The sequence below is a fragment of the Cygnus olor genome, chromosome Z, assembly GCF_009769625.2.
Source record: "Cygnus olor isolate bCygOlo1 chromosome Z, bCygOlo1.pri.v2, whole genome shotgun sequence".
Classification (NCBI taxonomy): Eukaryota; Metazoa; Chordata; class Aves; order Anseriformes; family Anatidae; genus Cygnus; species Cygnus olor.
The window spans coordinates 19331764-19355976 of record NC_049198.1 but is presented as its reverse complement, the minus strand read 5'-3'; the positions used below and the strand labels follow the sequence as shown (position 1 = coordinate 19355976).

Below are 24213 nucleotides of genomic sequence, written 5' to 3'. Positions count from 1 at the left end.
CTTTCAAAGATGATAGAGAGTGGCTTCGCAATAACGCCTGCCAGTTCCCTCAGCACCTTCTGCTGCATCACATTGTGGGTGTCCATCTTGCCTAAATAACCTCTAACCCAATCCTCTTTAACCGGGGGAAAGTCTACCTCTCTCCAGGTTTATTTATTTATTTATTTATTTATTTATTCTTGTTTCTGGGCTCGGTAGTGCATGGGGACCAGCCTTAGCAGTGAAGACTGAAGCAGAGAAGGCATTCTGTAACTCTGCTTTCTCTGTATCCACCACCACCGAGGCACCCACCTCAGTTAGCAGCACACCCACATATGCCTTAGTCTTCCTTTTGCTGCTGATGTATATGAAGAAGCCCTTCTTGTTATCCTTGATGTCTTTTGCTAAATTTAATTCTAACTAGGCCTTGGCCTTCCTCACTGCATCCCTGCACTCTCTGACAATGTTCCTATATTCCACCCAAGCGGTCTGTCCCTTCTTCCACATCATGGACGCTTTCTTCTTTTAAGCTTTCCCAAGAGCTCCTTGCCCATCCACACAGGTCTCCTGCCTCCCTTGCTCAACTTCTTTCTCGTAGGGATGTACTGATCCTGAGCTTGAAGGAAGTGGTGCTTGAATATTAGCCAAGTCTCCTGTACCCCCTTTCTTTCTAGGGTCCTGGCCCAAGGGATTCCTCCAGTTAGGTCCCTGAGGAGGTCAAAGTTAGCTCTCATGAAATCCAGGCTTGCAGTCCTACTTTTTGCCCTGATTCCTCCTTGTAGGATCTTGAACTCCAACATCTCATGATCACTGCTGTCGAGACTGCCCTCAGCCTTCACATTAACTAGGCCATCTCTGTTCGTTTGTACCAGGTCCAGCGGCGCCCCTCTCTTTGTTGGCTCATCTACCACCTGTGTCAAGAAGTTATCCAGCACATTCTGCAGTAACCTCCTGGACTGTTTGTTCTGAATTGTGTTGTCTTCCCAGCAAATATTGAGGAGGTTAAAGTCCCCCAACAGAACCAGGGCCTGTGAACCTGAGACAACTTGCAGTTGCCTACAGAAGGCCTCAACCACTTCCTCTTCCTGATCCACCGGCCTGTAGTAAACACCCACTACCCCTGTTGGCCTGCCCTTTAATCCTCACTCATAGGCTCTCCACTTGCAGTTTGTCACCCCCTAGGCAGAGCTGTACAGATTCCAGTTGCTCACTCTTATGAAGAGCAACTCCACCACCTCACCTTCCTGGCCTGTCCATCCTAAAAAACACAAAGCTGTCCATGGCCACATTCCAGTCATGACAGCTGTCCCATTATGTCTCAGTATTGTGATGAGATCATAGCCCTGCAACTGCACACACACCTCCAGTTTCCCTTGTTTATTCTCCAAGATAATTTTATATCATATGTCATCTTATGAAGGACATTTGACCCTAAATTAAGCTATTTTCTTAAAGCTAATGAACTTTAAGCAGGAAAGTGCAATTCATATCACACTACTTTAATTTCATCACCTTCCTTTCAAGAGTGATGCTGTCAACTTTTCCTTGGCAGCATCCCAATTGCTCCCAGTTTCAGCTCTAATTCAGGACTGAGAGTTCTGGAGGTCTGGCCCCTGGTTGGACAATGTCAACCTCCTACTGCCACTGGACAGAAAAAAAAAAATAAAAAAAAAATTTAAAAAAAAAAGTGTAGCTACTTACAGTCTTTGCAAATTCATCAGCTCATGGGTTTTATTGTGATATGAATCTTCTGATTTAATTACATTGGAGTCTACTGAAGAAGATTGGAGTTGAAAAGGTAAGCATTAACACACGCAGATTCTGCCTTCCAAACATTATTCAGCAGTTTTCATTAGGTCAGAGTTGGCTTTCCCTCTGTTCTTTTGGCCAGTATTGACATTCAAATGTAGTATCTCCATGGTAATGTATTTTCCATTTGGCAAACACAGATGCCTCATTCTTCCACCTTGTCTTTCCTTAAGATCTCTGCCAGAACTGTGGGAAGAAATATAGTTTAGTGAGAAGGGAAATCAAGGCCATAAGCTAGGCCACAGAGTTGCTGTTTGACCTTCCAGATCTTTGACTAGACTTCATCTTTTGGCCATATGGTCAGTGAACACTGCAGTGTAATGTTCTGGTCTTGTTTTCATGTCTAGTTGATACATAATCCAAACATTAAAAAGTATTAGTAGAAGAGGCTGGTTGGGCCCAATTCTTTTTCATGATTGTTTCTGAAATTTCAGTTCTAGAACAAAAATTAAATCCTTCAAATTTATTTTATTTTATTTTTTTCCCAGACAGAATTTCTGATCCTTGGTTAACATGTGGGAAGTTTTCATTCTGTTTTTCTCCCACCCCTAGGTTAGAAAGGCTTAGAGGAACTATAACCTCTTAAACCATCCTGTGAAAACCTTTCTGTGCAACTGGTACGTATCATCGATTCAAATTTTACTCTAGCGAAACAGTAAGTTTAGCTGAAAATGCTGTGAGCCTGGCTACAGTTGTTAGCTCCCTGTAGTTGAATACCGGGACTTTTTCTCTCCTGTAAGAATGACATTATCTTTGGTTTTGAGAATTTTTCTCTTAAAAATGATGTCTAAATGAGGTATCTTTAAACTTAAACTGTATTATAGACTGTTACAACACAGATCTTCTGCAGATGAAGAGCTGGGTAAATAACCTTTTCCCAGTTCCAACCAGTCTCACCATCAGTCTGTAACTTTTTCAGACTTTTTTTCCAGAAATTTTCTGCATGAAACAAGTCACTCGGATCTAAGACAGGTGAATAAGCAGGTAGTGCAAACCCTATTAAACAGTTCTTGAATTCCTCATTTTCAAGTATTATTATAGCTACTGATCTTTTCACAGTTGTACAGACTGAAATGTGTTTTATTCTCTTATGTGTTTCAGGGTTCCCTTCCGTCATCTGTCATTTTCTTTTTTCTTCATGCCTTCAGACTAGGCTCAGGAATTTACTAAGATATTTAGTAAACACACTAGTTTTTACAAAGTACTCTGTACATTTGTAAAGAGATAAGAATGATTTAGATAACCTAGTAATAATGATGTCTAAAAACTGGTAAAAAAAAAAAAAAAAAAAAAAAGATCATTTTTAAAATAAAATAATTATAAAAGAGGGAATGTAACTGTAAAGGCTGCTGATGGACCTGAAACAGATGGAGGAAAAATAAAATAAATAAATAAATAAAATGAATATCAGATCATTTGTTTCTTTTAAGAGAAGCTTTCATTATTTTTTGCAGGCTTTACCAGACTGTCAATGAAAATACTAATGCTAGTGATGTAGAGAATGTAAGTAATTACCCTGGACTATTTTAATGCAACAACCTTTGTCTTACTCTCATAATAAAAATTCTCTTGGATAAATGTATTTAAGAGTGTAAATAGCATGATGCTACATAGTGTGAAGGGAACCATGGCAACAGTAACAACAGCATTTCCTGCCAAGTTGTAATCAATATAGGTATTTTACCTTGTAGTTGTTGGTAAGCAGCTTTTTAAAACTGTGCAGTGTATCACACAGACATTCACTATTATTTTAGGAATACAGTAAATGGATTTTGCACACGTCCATGTTTCCAGAGTGACTGCCTTGAACCAGAACTTCCTGTTGCCTCAGTGGATGTTTGAAATACTTTATGGACTGTTGTCCTGAGAGCTAGCAAGTAGTTTGATCAGGGTAAGTTGCTTTACTCAGACAGGCTTCCCACTCATTTCAGTTTCAAGTCTACACATACTGAGAAGCACTTTTTCTGTGTAGTCTAGTATATTCTTATAGATGAATAATAGTAGTGGTTAATCCTGCATTATCATGATATTTTGCAAGAACATTTGCTTTGCCACACTTTGCCATGCATGTGCTTTCCAGATCCATTCTGAAACTCAATGTTATATCATCCTGACTAACAACAATGCCTACTGCCTTCCACAGTCCACAGGATAAGACAGCATCAGGACAGCAAGAAATCTTCAGAGAAGTGATCATCTGGTTGGAGGGAGTTCAGACACGTAGAATCAACTCCTATGCAAAGGCAGAAGCATCCCTCAAATCTTTTGCACAGCTGACTGTTTTGTAGCGTTTCAATTTCTCCTACCAGAAAGAGATGCAAAGTCCAACATGGAGTTAATATCTAGCTGTCACCCCATTTCGGTTTCTACATAACATAAGGACAAGCAGGAGAAATGTTATGCATTGTTGGCCCATTGCTGTGTTTCTCTTTTGCTGATTTTTTTGTCACTTCTGAGAGGAATAACAGATTACATGAATGGCATTCTGTTTATGGTGGGAAATTCTTATCAAGTAGGAAGACTTTATATCATTTCCTAGCTATAGCCATTCTAATCTCTGTCTTGTTTGCTTCTCTCTCAGATCCCCTCAAAACAAGCCCTGAAGGCACTGGTCTCCACTGTTCTGAGACATTTTCCAGGCAGTTACTCTTATGTTTCTGTGCAAAATCTTAATGACCCCAATCTGACCAATGTACCAGCTGCTTTCAGTGGAATTCAAAATCCAAAGGAGTTAGTCATATTCTCTATTTTGAGTAGCTAATAAATTTATAATTCAGAGGATCAACGCTATATGTTGAAGTTCCTCCTGTGAAGAGAAATTGGTGCCAGTGAAGGTTGGTTTAAAACACTTAAATCCAATGGGCAAAATTAGACAAAAATTGTGCTAAAATACAGGCAAGGCTGATTGAATGTGAATGCAAGAGACTCCCTAACACCATGGTGACAACATGATATGGAAGGCAGCAAACCTGTGCCCAGGCTGAAACTTCTTCCCATGTTTCTGCTGTGAAATGGGCTGTGCCTTGACAAAGTCAGAGGAAACATCAGACCCCTTCAGCCCAAAACTAGGCAGGCAGGTCCAGTTTGCAGGGCATTTGGTGAACTGATAATAAAACCATGAATTTTTGAATTCTCTTATAACAAAAATAGTTTAATACTTTCCCAAACTCAACTCCAAACCTTTTAAAATCTTATACATAACAAGGTAGTTATTGTATCTTGTGAGACTACAGTATCTATATGAAGGGGTTATAGTTCACAGTATAGCTCAAAGAAAAACAAAAGGAAACAAAAGGAAAGAAGAGGGTAGGAGCCTAGCGCTGCTTTTCATTTCAGCCCTGATTTGGAGATAATTCTTTGATATTTTTCACTTTTAAATTGACCAAAACTTTTAGAAAGACCATGGGAGGACTTGCTCCTAGATGGATTCTTATTCCAAGGGAAATAGAGAAAATATTGCTGATAAATATTTCCCAAAAAACTAACAATAAAGAAACCATGGCAAAAATAATGAAAGTCTATTAACTGTAGTCAAAGTAAGCTACACTCACTGTATGTGCTCTTGCAGGAGAGTCTGTTTGCTTAGACACAATTCCTCTCAGATTGTGTTTGTTATAAAAATACCTCATGGACAATGAGGAGATAATGAAATCTGTTTAAGATAGCCAAAATTAATGCAAAAGCATTAATCTGTTAGGTAAATTTACCGTTCCATATGCAATCTTAAGTCATAAATTAATCTGTTTAATAGTTGGAAGTTCAAAATGTGCACAAAAGGAAAACAAGGATAAATTCTGCAAGAAGACTTCCAACGCAGACTAACTACATTTCATGACCTACATTAGAAAGTCAGTTTTGATTGCAAAATCTATTTTAGTAAAATAGCTAACACTAAAAAAGAAACATAGCTTACTCCCATCTCTCCCCTAAATCCAAACAAAATTACTTTTCTATTAGTCGTTATGTTTACTGTGGCATTTTTCATAAAATGAATATAAAAGCAATTAATGTGATTGGTGAGGAGAGACATGAGAATTCTCCTTTGTCATTAACTTGCTATAATTTATGGCATAGCAATTTTGATTTCTATTTACTTTGTTACTTTAATTATTTTGTTGTTGTTGTTGTGTGGTTGTGTTTTTGGGTTTTTTTGAATACATTTCTTAGATTTATTCAAAATCCTTCTCAAATGTCTTCAGATAATAATTCTTATTCTGCTGATGGTATACAAATCTGATTGCATATCTTACTTAAAGAACCTACCATATTCTTCCATTCAGGGATTGCATGGGTAGTCAACATTATACAAAAAGTTAGCTATAAAACAGTCAAAGAAGTGAGAGTGGCAAGAATACTACTGAACTAAACACAAATTTCGAAGAAATTGTTGCAAATTATTTTGCCCATCGGTAATATTTACAAAAAAGCATTGCAGAAGTGTGCATTCACAAGTATTCTGTAAGGATTGTAGGGTTTAAAGATTTTTTTTTTAATCAACAACACAGGAACATGGTAATTTTGACCTTTTGATCCTGACTACATTAAAAACATTGGCATTTGCAGACACAGATGAGAATCACATTGTTCCTTTTAAATATGATGGGAGATGGAAACATGTGGCTTCTCATATGTCATGTACCAATGCCATGCCACACCAAATCAAAACCTCATTTTATTTGAAAACATTGCCAATTAATAAATGTTAAAGAACCTAACATTAAGATGAATTTTTATGCCAGGATGACCAGCAATAGATTTTGAGAGTCTTCTAAACAGTCATTTTGTATCAGTGTTTATCTAAAACTATCTAGCTTGTTTTGGCTTTCACCCATCTATTACATTAATGAAATACATTAGACTGTTGGCCAACCTCAACCAGAAACGTGAACCTGGAAATCACGTAGAAATGTCATTTTTCAGATTTTCCTTTTCTTTTCTTCTTTCGTTCATGCTAACAGTACAGAAAGTAGGTTATCTTTTAGGTTATCATTTTACCAGTTCATCTTCCAGTCCTGACAAGCAAAAGCAAAGTTCGGGGAAAAGGAAGTTAATTATTCTATGTAAATGTTCTGAGCTTTTTCAGAACCCCTAAAAGGAACTGTTCTGTTTCACCTTGGACAACAGTTCATACTGATTCTTTAAGATGTTTAATTCACCTGCTGGGTTACAGTGAACACAGACAAACAGTGGAAACACAAGAGACATGGCTTGAGTTTTGCTTTTTATGTATTCCTTTGAATTTATGATAATGTGTCAGAATATTGCCCCCAAAGGGAATCATTATGATATTCTGAGAGATAGCTGGATACCGTGCTCAGATTTGGATCCTGTCAGGAGTAATCTTTGCTTTAATGAGTGTATTTATAAATATATTACAAACAGTTTATCATCTCAGAAATCAATGGAGGAACTTCCAAATATATTTATATATATATACACACATATTTCCCTATCATGTTTTTTAAGTGATTAAAGAAAAAAAATCCATTGAGGACAGAAAGACATTGTAGAGTATAAAAGAATAAACTTGATTTTATTAGACTGAGTGAAAAAGTTAGCCAATGTTTTACAATCCAGACTTATAAAAAGGTGTAGTTTTCAAAAATGGTTAAAGGCCATTTACTTTCCTAAAACTCTCCCGGGACTGACAAGAGATCACTTAAGGAAGTGATTTATTGCTGTTGTGTGAGTTTAGTACCTCCTCTTTTTTTCTTTTACTCCCAAACTCACAGAGGAAAGACCTATGCCCTTCAGGACTTACTGACCTGACAGTTCTGCAAGATATTGGAAGAATTAGGGAGGTTGGGAAAGAAAATGTGGTTTAGTGTCTGGACATAAGGGTGGCAGAGACTGCTCCAGCACAGCAGTGCTGAGAGCTCTGTGTCAGCCTGCTGCACTGTACCTCCCGACAAGCCAGCTGGGAGAGCGTGCTGCTGCCTGCCAGCTGGGGCACAGAGCACAGGGGACGTCATAACAGTGTTCAAACAGACCTGTGAGAGCTGAAGTAGCTTGTTTAAAATACATGTTTTCAGAAGTTTCTACAAGGTTGTGTCTTTGCATTCATGTTTTTGTTGCTATTTCAAAATCATAGAAACCACGTTCTCAGCAAAGCTGATAATCCTCATTTCTCAATAAGGGTACTGAACGGGTACTGCATTCTCTGCAGCACAATAGAGGCATCTGAAAAAATATATATATAATCTCACCTAATAAATCTACTTTTTTGTAAAGGTTCTGGATCCAGCTGGCTAGCCTACTAAATTTATATAATATTTACATCAAATGCAATCTGAACAAATAGGCAATATTCTGAAAGTTCAAGCAAGAGTTCATAGGATCTAAGTCACTAGAAAAAAAAAAAAAAAAAAAAAAAAAAAGGGTTCGTATCCAGGATTCACATGATGCTTCAGCTTCAGGCTTGCAGTCATTCATAAATTACTATCCTATGTGCATTTTAACATAAACATTATAACATTTCAGAAGAGGGAGAGAAAACTTCTTGTTGATACCTGGAAAAAATAGTGTTTTGTTTTGTTTTGTTTTGTTTTGTTTTGTTTTGTTTTTCACATCATTTAACTTAAATTGTGTTCTCATCACCGTTTTCAAATATGCCTTGCATGTGATTGGAACTTAGCTGTTGTGCATGGTGAACAGGTTATGCAAGAGCACCCCCTGGATAAAGCAAAAAGTGAAATCATTTCCTCCTCGTCATTCTTACAGGCTATTTCGGTGGATTCATTGTATTATTTTGAATTGGCTTGTTTCACAGAATTGTTTTGTTTTTCCTGAGGACTGACTTAGAGTACGTGTACGTGTGCTGAGAGGCAGGAGGGAGAGGAGAAAAGGTGGTTTGCTATTCACGTTTACTGCACACACAGACATGATATCCATTGTGCAGCTTAAAATAAAATAGTCTGGGTGTGGTACTACACAGAGACCAAAGCAGATATGCCTACCCCTACATGGGGAAGTTCCCAATCTTATGTCTTTCCGCAAGTCTCTTAGAAGGTGTGTAACTGGTGTAATTGGCTAACATCTACATTAGTGTAGTAAATATAGCCAGGACATTGACCCAAATAGTGTCCCGTAATCATTGTTTAACTGTTAGCATGCACCTCAGCAAAGTTTTGACCCACAGCACCTAAAATCCTCACAAACAATGCTAAAGCACAATTCAAGGGTTAGCAAGGAGCCAAGATTGTTCCCAATGAGCAGTATGGACAGAGCTGCTGTTTTAAGGAAAAAGGGTTTAATGGTATTATCATGAGTTGTGTCTTAGTTTCTGGCTGGAAAAAGACTTCTGAGCTGTTTTACTTACCTGGTTGCCATTTTATGGAATAAAGCATCATAGTCCCTGTGTTAGGATACTGGTTTACCACTTAAGAAATATGGGTGCACGGCTGTACTGTGCCATGTAATGCTAAGATCTCAAAGGTCTTTTAGATTGCAACAGTATTTCCAACAAAATTGAGATAATGACTTATGTTTACAGATTTCTGTATATCCACCCATAAAAGTGGGGAAAATAGTGACTTCTTAAGCCAATGAGCAGAAACAATAAAAAGTGCAATGTGCTGAAATTGCCTGGCATAAAGATATACTCAAAAGACAAAATTGGTGTGCAAATAGATTATTTGTTATTTAGTCTTCTTTCTTCTTCTTATGTCCTAATCTGATTACCTGTATCTTCTTTCCATATTTCTTTTGTAAATTGATAAAATATAGACTTCTGAGGATGCAAAAAATAAAGGTATGTTTTAAAATGCAGCAAGAAAATGCATAAATGACTAATCTTGTTTGTTTGTTTGTTTGTTTAAAAAAAAAAAGCTTGTCGCATACTCGTTTTATTAAATGTATTGACTAAAATACTATAAAGAGTTGTGTGAAAAATATAATAAGATTTCAAATGAGAAAAGGGGAAAATGGCCATTTGTATTTTTATTGATTTTAATGATTATGGTGTAATGTCTTAACTTCAGGAGAGGTGATAAAGTCTTGCTCCCTAACCTGTGTATTAAGCAGTGGAGAATAAACAGCTTAAATTAAGTTAATGTGTAGTACAAGTTACTTCGGCATCTTCCCGTGTGTCTTTGGCAGCTCAGCATTAGGCAGACATTGAACTAGTACAGGCTTAGGAGCAACAATTAAAAGTATTTCACAAAGTTGAACTTCTGTTGTTTCAACAAATGACACAATTGTGTAAGGATAAAGAAGCCAGTAGATTTGTTTTACCTATTCATGTTGTATCCATGATACTCAGTATTATCTAAGAGGTTATTTCCCATTTGTTTTATATGATGGATATAGCTTCATGTACCTGATTTTTAAATCTTTGCGTACTATGTGTCTTTGATATCTCAATGAAGTCACAATTGGAAGAGAACACACATCATTGGACACGTACACTCTTTGCTGGGTTAAAAACTGATTGGATGGCCAGGCCCAGAGAGTGGTGGTGAATGGAGTGAAATCCAGCTGGCGACCAGTCACCAGTGGTGTTCGCCAGGGGTTGGTGTTGTGGCACATCTTCACTGTGTCCCATCTTCACTGATGATTTGGATGAGGGAATTGAATGCACTCTCAGTAAGTTTGCAGACAACACCAAGTTGAGGGGAAGGGTTGATCTGCTGGAGGGTAGGGAGGCGCTGCAGAGGGACCTGGACAGGATGAGTGAATGGGCAGAGGCCAAGGGGAGGAGGTTCAAGATGGCTAAATGCTGGGTCCTGCACTTTGGCCACAACAACCCCATGCAGCGCTACAGGCTTGGGGCAGAGTGGCTGGAAAGCTGTGCAGAGGAAAAGGATCTGGGGGTGCTGATTGATGCTCACCTGAACATGAGCCAGCCGTGTGCTCAGGTGGCCAAGAAGGCCAAAGGCATCCTGGCTTGGATCAGGAATAGTGCAGCCAGCAGGACCAGGGAGGTGATCGTCCCCCTGTACTCTGCTCTGGTGATGCCTCACCTCGAGTACTGTGTTCAGTTTTGGGCCCCTCACTACAAGAAAGACATCAAGGCCCTGGAGCGTGTCCAGAGAAGGACTACAAAGCTGGTGAAGGGCCTGGAACACAAGTCCTATGGGGAGCAGCTGATGGAACTGGGGTTGTTTAGTCTGGAGAGGAGGAGGCTCAGGGGAGACCTTATTGCTCTCTACAGCTACCTGAAAGGAAGGTGTGGGGAGCTGGGGGTCAGCCTCTTCTCACAGGTAACTAGTGATAGGACTAGAGGGAATGGCTTCAAGTTGTAACAGAGGAGGTTTAGGTTGGAAATTAGGAGACATTTCTTCTCAGCAAGAGCAGTCAGGCATTGGAATGGGTTGCCCAGGGAAGTGGTGAAGTCACTGTCCCTGGGGGTGTTTAAGGAAAGTTTGGATGTGATACTTAGGGACATGATTTAGCGTGCGCTGGTTGGACCAGATGATCTTGAAGGTCTTTTCCAACCTTAATGATTCTATGATTTTATTTATTTATTTATTTTGGCTTATGTTTCCACAGCCAAGGGCTCTAGGCTTATCACCCAAGTCACAGAAGGCAAAGACAGAGACCAGGAGAATAAGCTGCCCACTGTAGGAGACGATCAGTTTGGAAACCATCTAAGGAGCCTGGATGTGCACAGGTCCATGGGACCTCACGAGATGGTCCCTCGGCGGGGAACTTGCTAAGCCACTGTCCATCATACTTGAGAAGTCTTGTCAGTCTCATGAAGTGCCCAGTGACTGGAAAAGGGGAAATATAAAAACATAACTCCCATTTTTAAAAAGGGAGAACAGGAAGGCAAGAACTACAGGCCAGTCAGTCTCGCCTCTGTGCCAGGCAAGATCATGGAGTAGATCCTCATAGAAACTCTGCTAAGGCACGTGAAAAATAAGGAGGCAATTTGTGACAGCCAGCATGGCTTCACTAAGGGCAGACCATGCCTGACAAATCTGGTGGCCTTCTATGACAGGGTCACAGCTTTAGCGGATAAAGGAAGAGTAACTGACATCACCTATCCAGACTTGTGCAAAGCATTTGACACTGTCCTGCATCACTTTGTCATCTCTAAATGGGAGGGACATGAATATGATAGATGGACCCCTCAGTGGACAAAGAATTGTCTGGATGGTCACCAATTAAGTGGATAAGTCCACTCAGAGACTGGTGACAAGTGATGTTCCTCAGAGGTCTGTTCTGGGACTGGTATTAACATCTTTGTTGGTGACATGGACAGTGGGATCGAGTGCACCCTCAACAAGTTTGTCACTGACACCAGGATGTGATGTGGTCCACACAATGGAGGGAAGGGATGCCATCCAAAGGCACCTGGACAGACTTGAGAGGTGGGCCTGTGCGAACCTCATGAGGTTCAACAAGGCCAAGCACAAGGTCCTGCACCTGGGCCAGGACAATCCCAAGCACAAATACAGGCTGGGTGGAAAACAGATTGAGAGCAGCTCTAAGGAGAAGTACCTGGGGGTACTGGTTAAAGAAAAGCTTCACATGAGCCAGCAATGTGTGCTTGCAGCCCAGAAAGCCAACCATATTCTGGGCTACATCAAAAGCAGTGTGACCAGAAGGCCGAGGGAGGTGATTCTCCCCTTCTACTCTGCTCTTGTGAGACCCAACCTGGAGTCGTGTGTTCAGCTCTAGGGCCCCCAGCACAAGAAGGACATGGACCTAGAATGAGTCCAGAGGAGGCCACAAAGAAGATCAGAGGGCCTGAATACCTCTCCTATGAAGACAGGCTGAGAGAATTGGGTTTCACTCTTAAAATAAAAGGCTCCAGGGGGACCTTATAGGAGCCTTCCAGCACTTAAAGGGGGCCTACAGGAAAGCTGGGGAGGGACTCTTTATCAGGGGGTGTATTGGTAGGACAATGGGTAATGGTTTTAAAGTAAAAATGGGTTGATTTATCATATAATAGAATCATAGAATGGCTCAGGTTGGAAGGCATCTTAAAGATCACCCAGTTTAAAACCCCCCTGCCATGGACAGGGGTGCCACGCACTAGATCAGGTTGCCTAGGGCCTCAGTCCAACCTGATCTCAAACACCTCCAGAGACGGGGCATCCACAACTTCTCTGGGCAAAAATAATCCTTAGATTATATCTAAGAATCTAATTCTCAGATTATATTTAAGGAAGAAATTCTTTACTGTGAGGGTTGTGGGGCACTGGAACAGGTTGCCCAGAGAAGCTGTGGATACCCGATCATTGCAAGTGTTCAAGGCCAGGCTGGACGGGGCTTTGAGCAACCTGATCTAGTGAGAGGTGGTTGTTTGGAATTAGATAGTCTTTGAAGTTTCTTCCAACACAAACCATTTAGTGATTCTATGATCTATCTTGTAAGGCTTAGCTGGAGATAGCATATACCAGCATACAAGCCTTATTTTGGGATGGTGGATGAGAAAAATAGAATCCAGAAATAGACTGCAAATAAGACACAATTTTAGCAGAGCAGTTAACTGTTGAGAACTGAAAGTTGAATTTGAAAGTTATCTAGTATTTTATCTAGGTAGCAAGGTCATAATGAAGATGTACATAGTGACAATGTTAACCCTTATGGCCGTAACTCCTAAGTAAAGATTGACTAAGTAAAGATTGACTAAGTAAAGATAACTAGCACTACTGGAAACCTAGTAACTGTGGTTATCAAGTGCTATTCTGGAGCCTCTGGTGGAATTTGCTTTTATTCTGTACCTGTGTTTTCATTTTTTACCATCTTAAATCTCTCTCCATTTCCTTAAATTTACTATGGTGCTTTAGAGAGGGCTTGATGTCCAATGGCAGTAAAAACAACAGCTGATTTTAGATGTAAAATGGCTTTTATTCAAAAAGTTGGGAAAATATAAGGAAAGTTTGTTTAGTATTCTTCTAAATAAAAAAAATCAATGACAGCCCATCCAAAAGTTTTAAGTGCATTCTGAAGTACTTCCAAAACATTTTTTTAAAGTATTGAGTACTATAAGAAAGCATAGCTTTGAGGATTCTTGCACTCTCTTAGGTCCCTGTTACATCATAAATCACAATGGTCCTGACGTATATAATCAACAAAATCCTGTTATGGAAATGTAACTTCAGAATTTAACATTTGCCTGTTTTTAATTATACGCAGTTCTCACATACAGGATCTACCATACTCTCTCAGTATACTCTTCTTGAAAACTCCTCGTTAACACAGACAACAGGGATACATCCAACGTTGTCTCTTTCTGGATTGACATTCCCAAACATCTATTGTTTCCCATCTTTAATCTCTCTGATGATTCCTCCTAAGTATAAGATTCCCATAATATTTTCTGGCCTTGTCTGCATCCATCTCTTTCCATTTCAAACGTTCCTGGTGATTTGTGTTTTCTTACAGTCTGAATAAAGTCGTGGTGTCATTTTGTGTGTGTGTTTTAATTATTAGTGTTGTGGTTTTTTTGTTTGTGTTTTTTTTTCTTGTGTTTTAAAATTCCTAGAGGTGAAGTCATTTTCAGGATGGAAGGTATGTGAGAGGTTGCTTTTACAGAATACAACAGTGATGATAACACACTTGATTGCAGATGCCATAAATCACAGAAGCATAGTTACAACCCCTAACTTCTTTTTGAGCTGACAGCGGCTGAGTGGTAAATGTGTGTAGCAGATATTTCTTTTGATCCGGCCCACAAATTCTCCTTTAACTGTGGAAAAAATTGCTATCTAGGCATGCATGTATACACACAATCAAGGACATATTAGCACCTATTATCTGGCGAACAGACACATCACAGCTCATTTACAATAGAGAATTTGATATGCAATCCCTTGCTTGACAGAAAGCCACAGACATAGGCAGGTAGCTTAACCAAGAAGAAGTGTGTTGTTGTTTTTCCATGGATAAACAGAGCTACCAGTTCATAAAGTCAAGGTAATCTTCTTTTATTACAGTAAATGCTAGGAGAAATCTCTTATTAGTTCAGATCTCCACTGATATAGGTGTGCAAGGGCTCTTCATAACAACATACATTAAGATTATCAAGGACAGATACACTGAACGTCACATCTGCTGTCCCTAATCTCTGAAAAAGTATGATACCCTCTCAGAACTAATGCAAAAATGGGTGTGTCTGTCATTGACTTGAATATTGCAGTACTTGTGCTTCCGTTTTCATCTAAAGTTTCTTCATACAACAATAATTCACAACTAAAGTGAGCTCTCCCTGGTCAAGGTTTCTTCATCCTGAATGCATACGTAGCCTCTCCGGTCCACATTCATAAATAGCTTGAGGGCTTTCAAGCTTCTGAGGTCATTGTGCTTCACACAATTGTTCTTTGTTGTGCTCTGTGAAGGAGATTACATGAGGGCAAGCTGGAATTCCTGGATATCATATTTCTCACTATTGAAGGGCTATCTCCTTGAATAAAAAAAAAAACAATAAGGCTATCTGAAGTGACCTTGCCAATTGTTCATGTGCTTTATGGTATTATACCATTAGATGTGATTTCAAATGTAGAAGCCCTGAAAAATCACAGGGATCTCTTTCAAGAAAGATAGTGTCTCTCTGAACTGGTCAAATTTTTCTGGATGAAGGTTATGCTTTCTGAAATATGACTCTGTGCATCAACTAAAGTATTTTATTAGTATTTCCCTGCATGATTTAACCCCATCTGTTATAGTACTTCATTGTCAGCAATTGCTGAGCTGCTAATCCCTGTAAGCATATTAAAGTTAAACACATGTAATAGAAACAAGTTGTTACACACCAGGGGTAATTCTCAGCAAGCAGAGCCAAAAATAAAAAAAAAATTAAAAAAATTAAAATTTACAAGGAATCTCATTATTGCTAGATGAATATTACTAATGCAACTACTTGCTGGCAAATAACAGATAAAATATTCAACATCATATAATAGAAAAATATGCCAAATTCCTATTCTTTCATTTTAGCTTGATGAAAATGAAACATGCAACTGAGGGTGAGAGAAAGAGTTTGTCTACACACACATACTCACACATACGTAGGAAAATTCCAAGCTTCCAGATTGCTGGTGTTCAGAAAATAAGATACTGGGTAGTGGAGGGAAACTGTCATACAAGTAGAGAGGATAAGGTCTCACAGATACTGTTATTCATCCTTGAAGCCAAAGAATTCAGTGAAAAGAGGTAGATGTTATGACTGCCACCAGAAAAGTTTCAGTTCAATCTTTGCCTAATTAGATACAAATCTAAACACTTTCAGCACACAAGATTCTCATTCAGGCCCCAAAGGGTAAATCTTCACTGGTCTTGGAAGCTGTAGTTTTCAGTAATATTTTTTTTTTTTTTTCTTCCAGTACTGCTGAAATCTCAGTTTCTCAAGGTGTGGGGTAAGGAGGCTGTCATAAAACTGTTGGGTTTCAATGCATGTTGTTTCAATTACAGCAGTTTGGACAGAGTCCCTGAGAAAGCCACACTTCCATCCTAATTTCAGAAAAGCATGAGAAAGAAAACTTTGTAATGGCTAGATGATGTGGGTTTTTTTTGGTGTTGTTTTTGTTTTTGTTTTGATTGATTGTTTTTTTGTGGAGTGTACCTGTGATAAAGATTTTGTTCTAATATGTGTACAGGGAATTTGCCATGGTACATTCATTAAGGGAACAGTGGTTTCTGTTGGTATTATGTCCTTGTATATCCACTATAAACATTCATTACTTTATATGGTCACCATACTCAGAACACAGTTTAGGCTGTGTGCAGCCCAAAGAAATGGAAGGAATCTTCTGCTTTCCCTCTCCCACCAAGTCCTTCATGACTGTGGAGTCAGGAAAATACTTATAACTATTACCTCAGATACTGCATCTTTTCCATGACCCTAAATTAGAACTGAGAAATATCTTTCCAACAGCTTTCTGATTGAAACAAAACAAAACAAAACAAATTAAAAAAAAAAAAAAAAAAACTAGAACAACAAAAAATCCAACACCACAAGTGTTGATTAAATGTAAACCTACAAAATGCGACAATTTGTTTTAGGAAGACAGACTGTAATGTCAACAGATGTAATTTCAAATTTCAGGAAAACTTCTATTTTAGTTGTGTTTTAAAGCTATTTTTTTTTTAATAAGATAAAATGTAAAACATTTTAAAAGGAGAATTTATCAAAATGCAGTATTTCAACTGACTAGAAACTGTCAGGAACTTTTTTCATTTTGTGAGATCAGGATTGGGTTTAAACATCCTGAAACTTCTCTGAAAGGGATATAAAATATTTTAGTTGCAGAATTTGCCATAACATGCATCTGGAATTTTAGTAATTTCAGATGACAGTTAGACAGAAGCACAAGTACAAAATAACCTTTATATTGTTATTATTATTATTATTATTATTATTATTATTTTATGAAGATATATTTCTTTGTGGTCATTAATGTACAGAAGTGTTGGATGGATTTGCTGTGTTTCTTGAGATTACAGCTAGCAAGAGTGGTTTAGTAATGCATCTGCAGAGACAACATCACCCAAACAGATACTAATTTGATGGGATTTCACATGAATATCTGGTCTGCAGTCTACTGTTCACAGCGCATATTGGCTTCATAGGAAGGGTAATGAAATCTGAATGCATTTCATTTTATTGTATTTGGTGCTCTTTTTTTCCACTAGACAAAATTTTTCCACAGTCATGATAATTTTGCATACTCGTAAACTAAACAAAAGGCAGAAGGAAGCAGCACCTTGATTCCTGTGTGAACACTACCACAGTCAGCATGTTTTAAAAGAATGCTAATTGACATCTGTGAAAGAGGAGAAAATACAATAGCCGAAAAAGTGTCAAGTGCTAAGCTTGTAGAGCATCCAGTAGACAGGGTAAACATAGACATTTAGAATTTTACAGTGTTGGCTGGATTCAGCAGGAACAAGGGGTTGGTACAAATACCTGCAAACTGATTAAAAGCTTTCTTGGTGATGCTTGTAACTCCAAACTCCAGTAATGGGTACATACAGAGCTCAGAAAGGTCACAGATTTTAGTCTGCGTTGATTGTCACTTATAAGCAATGTACGTCTCCTGTTGATTTTGGACTTCTGCCCAAGGAAGTTGGGGGAGGAATTTAAAATGGCCAGAAGTCTCTAAAACCTTCCCTCTTACTAAGAAGGTCCATTGTGTAAAAACATTCATTTTTGCTAAGTTCTATTGTCAAATATTTTTCTAGGTTTTCCCAGTTTTCAACAACTGTTCTTGTTTCCCTCTTCTTTGAAGAAAAATAACATCCTGTCTAACCTTAGGCAGGGAAACCCCCCCACCATGTGTGCGTGCAGTTAAGCATGCAAGCAGTCCTATTCACAACTCTTGGCAAATACTGATGTGGATTTTTAAATAACCATAGCTGGACTTGAAATCTTGGACTCAAGTATCACTGTACCCAGGAATTTATGGTGCACATTTTCAGTAGAGGAAAACACAGAATAAAATCCAATAAAACCAAGATAGGGAGAGAATAGAGACACTGTGAAGCTGTTTGGATATGTATGTATGTGTCATTGTTGGAATTACAGAGCCCATTTGATTTTTGGTTTAAGTAGGCTTGAGAAATAAGAACAGGAAAAGTCCTGAGAACAGTAAAGCTAGCACCCTTCCATACATAAGACACTGGCCTGCTATCTGTTTCTTTCCATACGTATTTTTTTCTGTTCTTTTCATTGTGTCATATGTGTTACTTCTTCTGAGGAAAACACTGTAAGCTGCTCTTGCCACAGACCTGCGTCCTGACAGCAGCAGTGGATATGTCATTGGTACTTTATCAGCTGTCCATGTTTCAAATGTCTGGGAGCTGAAACAATTCTGTCAAGGTCATTTGATTATCCCAAGTTTACTAAAACTCCCTTGAGAATTTTCGTGTGATGACTAGATGATTCAAAATTAGTTCTTTATCATCATGTTTTCCATACCTTTATAGCATGGGGAAACATCCTCTTACTTTCTCAATAATAAACACATTGTTACAAATTGATAATCATACCAGCAAGTGCAAATTCAGAATTACATTGACCCTCACAGAAATGTACAGATTTCAAGTGCAGATCCAGCCAACGTAACATTAGGTACCTAGCAGAAATTTATGTCTTAAGATTGTGTCAGCTCTATGCCGTCCTCAGACAGAAAAATAAGTAAAGGACAACCTCTGTGGGCTACAGAAAGGGCTCAGGTTAAACAGGCTCTTCACCTATATAATCTCTAATTTTGAACTGGATGGATCTAGACCAGCGTGCTTTGCTCTTTGGAGGTTACAGTTCTACTGTACAATAAGATTAATTAATTACAACCTCATGATGTTATTTCCATCACTTCAGAATAAAAAAACAGCAATCGTCACCTGTATGCATTGTGAGCAATTACTGAATACAGACAGAAATATGGTGCAAAAGAGACTGTCAGAAGCTCTGAGGAGATTAGTTAGCTATTTCTCCAGCAATGGTGAGGTTCATGAGTCTCTGTATCATATAAGTCAGTTTTCCCCAGGTAATAATGCTTATTGGTCACATATACCATGTTATCATGGTCACACAAGAGGTACTATGTGGCTGTTTTTAATATCTATAGGGAATTAAACTTGGAAGATGATGAGGAGGTAACTTTTAGAGAACGCAATATATGTGAGAACACCGCTCTCTAGATTATTAAACCAGGGGAACTCAAGGGAGAGACATGAAAGAATGAGCCCTATAAAGACACAACGCACAAACTATGAAATATATGTAGAAAAATTAGCAGGTGTAGTCGGCAAATACAAAACAGCTTTTCCTGACGGACTTCCTCAGCTCTTTAAGCTCACATAACACATATAAAGCAATCTGTATTTTTCCTTCCTAATTGTATTTTAAAAATACAATAAAGCAAATTAAACACAAGAAAAAAAATGTATGATTTCAATCATAAACCATTTACAAATATTTTCACTGATGAAAAATACATCTAGATTTTGTAAGTAATAATTTATTTTCTTTTACTGTTTTTAAATAGCAATTCCTAGTGATCAAGGGGCACTGAACTCCAAATAACTGATGGAAGAGAGGATATAGTCAAAAAATCTGGGATCACAAAAACAAAGATGAAATTTGTAAACACTGGAGGATAGAGTAAGGATTCAAAATGGTCTTGACAAAATGGAAAATAATTCCAAAATCTTAAAACGTGGAATATGGGAGAAAATAATAAAATTCTACCAATAGAAAGGAGAGGCCAATAAATGGCTCCAGTAGATAAAGACTCAGGCAGAAATACCCCACAAAAGGATCTGGTGATGCAATTATCACAAACATAGCAGAAGTCTGCTAGAAAGGGAAAAAATGGAAAACCAAACCAAACCAAACCAAACAAAACAAAACCACCTCTTCCAGATGAAGCTGTGTACATTGCTGTACACATGATGTGTATTCCCAAAATAAATTTTGACTAGGATGCTGGCTGAACATGTCCCTCTCAGAAAATCTCTTGAGCTTTTTAAAATCCACATAGTCATCAGTATATTCTCTTTGTGTCTTATCCCAAGGGCAGCATCATTTTCAATAGCAGAAGGCCTCACAACACCTTAATTAAGCATTCTGTTAGGATTGCCTCTGAAGGGAAAACCTTGCTTTCTTTGTTTAACTTTTTCCTCTCTACACCTGTGGGCAATCCAGGCCAGCCCATTTATATTACAGCCTGGGTCACCACCTCAACACCTGGCTGCTACCCTCACTGTTAGTTATTTAATGTAAACGAGTACAAGGTGCATGATTCCCGAGACTGACAAAGGTAAGCAGACAGTAATCTAATCTGACAGGTGATTGACTGGCCCTTTCTATGTTTTGTCACTTTGGTTACAGAGAGCTGCTGTGGCCCACCAAAGGGTATATGTGGTGACAGGTGGTGGAGGAGGCCTGGTGTGCCCCAGCTGTGACTTGTCCCCAGCCTCACTCCCAGCAATGGGTCTGAGTGATTGCAGCAGGGGATACTTGCAGGTGGGAAGCTTATTCCCAATTCAAAGTGTAACAGAGCTGTTGAAACCAAGGAGTACAGATCAATTTTTGTTACTTATATAAAAATATTGTATATTTTTTCCCTTCAGAGTTTTTGATTGGCCTCATAAATGTACATTTTTTTTCCTCTTCTGGCTTTCTCAGCAGTTGCGCTGTAAGTTCTTTCTCTTTGGTGGAGAAAAAGATACTGAGCATGCCATTATGCATTTATTATGGAAGTGTTTTGCAGGGGGGGAGAGAGTAAGATTCAGCATTTTTTTTCAACGGGAGGGGGAGAAATGCTGTGATTAATGCTGTGCTACTTCCTATAAATTACTTCATGCTCCATAATCCTAGCAATTCAGTTTTTGCTTGTGTGGTTTTTAAGTGGAAGGCATGTATGCAAAGGAGCATAGGAAAAACTGTACCACAGATCTGGTTTTGCATGCACGGTGGGGAATCCAGTAGAGCAGACCGCAGGCTTTAACCAGCTTCCTTGTATTTTCCTGCAGAATAAGGAAACAAAGTACATGGCTTTACAGGAGCACTCTATGTATAAAAACTGCTATTTTTTCTAAAGTCAAATACCATAAGATGGAGTTTGTTGCAAGGCTGGGTTTCTAAGAAGTCACCTACTGCATCACTGTAATTTCTGTCAAATAAGCTAATCATGATCTCAGCACTTTCTCCAGGATGAAGCCTTTTATACTGCAAGAACTAGTCTAGCACAGGTACTGACTGTACTTGTATTCTTGATGTGTCAGCAAGCATGAGAAGTTAAACTAGAGAGAACATTTTGACTAAATGAGTTCATTAAAATACATTGCTTTGTTGAAGCTAAAACATCTTAAGTAGAACTGCTGGCTAGGTAGGAATTTTCCACATTATTTTTTTCAGTAAGTAAGTCTTGTTCTGTGACAGCATGACTAGCCTCAAATGTAAGAACTCCTGGCCTTGCTATCTAGATCAAGCAATCTGCTCTGAGCCCAAGAGCCCTCATGCCAAGGAAATGCCATGACAACTCCAGGTTTTTGTGTGCCCTTAACACCTCTATGGCACTGACATGATAACTCTCAGCTGAAGAACTTGGTGTTTTATTTCCACTTACTTGCACACCTTGGCTCCAATGAAAAATGCCAGCTTTCCTACTGAATCTTGCCTCTCATAAGTATACTGAAAAACTGATCAAAATCTGTACCTCTCTACTTTTGTATGACCAAAGGGGAGAGCAGTCATTTTACTGTGGAACAAATACCAAACTGGAAAGACATAGGGCTGCCATGGAGCAGGATGCTCCTCCTCTGGATCAACAAGCTACAATCTTCTAAGCACACTGAAGCAGCTAGGGAAAGCAGTCACTTCTGTTATATTTTTCCCTGCATAAAGTCAGAAGACTTCAGAGACTGGGACAGTGAATTTGAAACCTTTTGCGTACTCAAAAGGAAAAGTATAAGGAACTGAATTACTGAACTATAAAATATTTTTTGTTGGGCTGTGTGGCTCAACAGACAAAAATATAGGATTTGAGTGAGTCCAATTTATTTCTTTGGGTACTGCCAATTCTCTTTCCTGCAAAAAGGACAAGATCAAGGGTGCTAAGCAGCAGAAGTGATGCAATAGATCTGATGTCACAGTTTTGTAGTGATAACTTAAAGCTGTTCGAGGAAAAAAAAAAAAAAGGAAAAAAAAGTTTAATCTCATCTACACTTGCTGACTCTTTGAAAACAGAAATGTCAGCAGAGGCAGTGTCTCTCCAGAGTTTGCAGGATTCCTTTCCATGTTTCTGCTCAGGGTTTCTCCCTGAGCCCAACAAGCAGATTATGCATGTCTGGACTGCCAGGAGCCCATGGATCCAGAGCAGCGCCAGTATATTACTGAGCCTGCAGTCTGCAATTCCAGCACTTTGATTCGCAACTGTGTTACTCGAATCTGCCGAGTCTCCTGGATGGGGACCACCAGAGTTTCAAAATGTCAGGTGATGAGGCAGATAGTTTTGTGTTCCCTCACTGGGCTGGCTGCCTGTGAAGGTTTCCAAGGAATCTGGGCTGCTGTCCAGTTTTGGTGGGACTTGGCTCTTCAGTCCTGCACAGCAAACAGAATTGTTAATGCTCTGGAACAGGACTCCCAGTCCAGGGTTTGATCTTAATAAAGAATGAGAGGTGGGGACAAATAGCACCAACAAAAATGCTTCTCAGTGAGGCTGTTTAGAAACTTCACTCCTGAAGTACTCAGTGTAATGGGTACCTTACTCAGACGAGCTCTTACTTATTCATGACAGCATTTCTAGGTGTTGAGAAGCTCATACTTCAATCACTTGCTGACATGAGTGCTTTGCTGTTTCCATGAAAGGTTAGTTGGTATGAAGAGGAATTGGCAGATGCAAATCCAGTGCCACTCAGAAAAGAACTTTCTGTATACAGGAGGATAAATCTAACCACAAGGTAATGGGTGCAAGGAGTTAATAGCAGATTATCTGTGAAATATATTATCAGCATTTAAATAAGTAATGTCTGATGCTATTACTTGATTTGACAGACTTTGGAACTGTAGTTATATATGGGATGAAGCACTCAGAAGCCAGGAAGTGGGTTAGACAATCTATCTTGTAGCTATTTTGCTGTTCAGTTTTTAAAACTGAACACTTGCAGCCATGCATAGGAACAGCAGGAGTATTTCCCATCTGTGGTGTAATTGCTGTTTTCATTTTGTTTCAAAGGAAAAAGGTGTTGCTGTTTCACAGCAAATTTGTTCAGGAAGGCTCCTTCAAGGCAAGAGCTAACCAGTGATGTCCTGCCAAAGCTGTAACGGAAAGCATTGCCTCTTTAATTTGCAATAACTTGCCAGGATCGTGTACTTGTGAAAGAAGGGAAGGGGGGAAGTAGGGTGAAGAACCTAAATCAAATAATTAGCCACCAAACTTGCTTTGCTTTAAGCTAAAACAGTCTCACCCCTATCCCTCTACCCTCCCTGGATTTTCAGTACATGAAAAAAGCTTTCTCCATCTTAAAACTGCCTCTGTTAATTTGTTCTTTTTGTTAGATTTAGGTTTGTTTAATGCAAAGACCTGTTTTTAAATGGAATCATTTAAATTTAAATGTTATGTGCCTTTTTTCAAGCTCTAGTTCATGAGTTATTCTAGTCTTGAAATTTAGTGTTTTTTTTTCTCTGAACTAATTTTTTTTAGTCATTGAAAAATTATTTAAATGCTTGTTAGAGCTCAGAGATGAAAAAAAACAACTGGTTTTCTCTGGATTTTGGTTAAGTGATAGTTTACAAACTTAGTCCTTTTTTATTCTTTCAGATATTCACTGTGAAGTCTCAAAGAGTGATATCCACCTTACACACTGTTGCATACTGGATTAGGACCATTGGCAATGTTGCTGCTTCTGCTCCTGTTGGCTTCTTAAGGCTGTCCTTCCAAACAGCAGCTGCTGTTTGCATGCTAAAAAAGGGAGGAGAAAGTGTTAAGACTAGAGTATGTTTTGGTACATGCTCTGTGAGCAAGGAGA

At 38.8% G+C, this 24213-nt stretch overlaps 1 long non-coding RNA gene across 1 annotated transcript; it reads right to left on the bottom strand.

The window, feature by feature from the left end:
• Positions 1–1781: 1781 nt before the first annotated feature.
• On the bottom strand, positions 1782–24208 carry LOC121061925. Its single transcript, XR_005815333.1, has 3 exons — positions 24041–24208; positions 21133–21210; positions 1782–1974 (listed from the first exon to the last, which is right to left on the bottom strand). It is a non-coding gene; the product is annotated as an uncharacterized LOC121061925 (long non-coding RNA).
• Between the last annotated feature and the right edge of the window lie 5 nt (positions 24209–24213).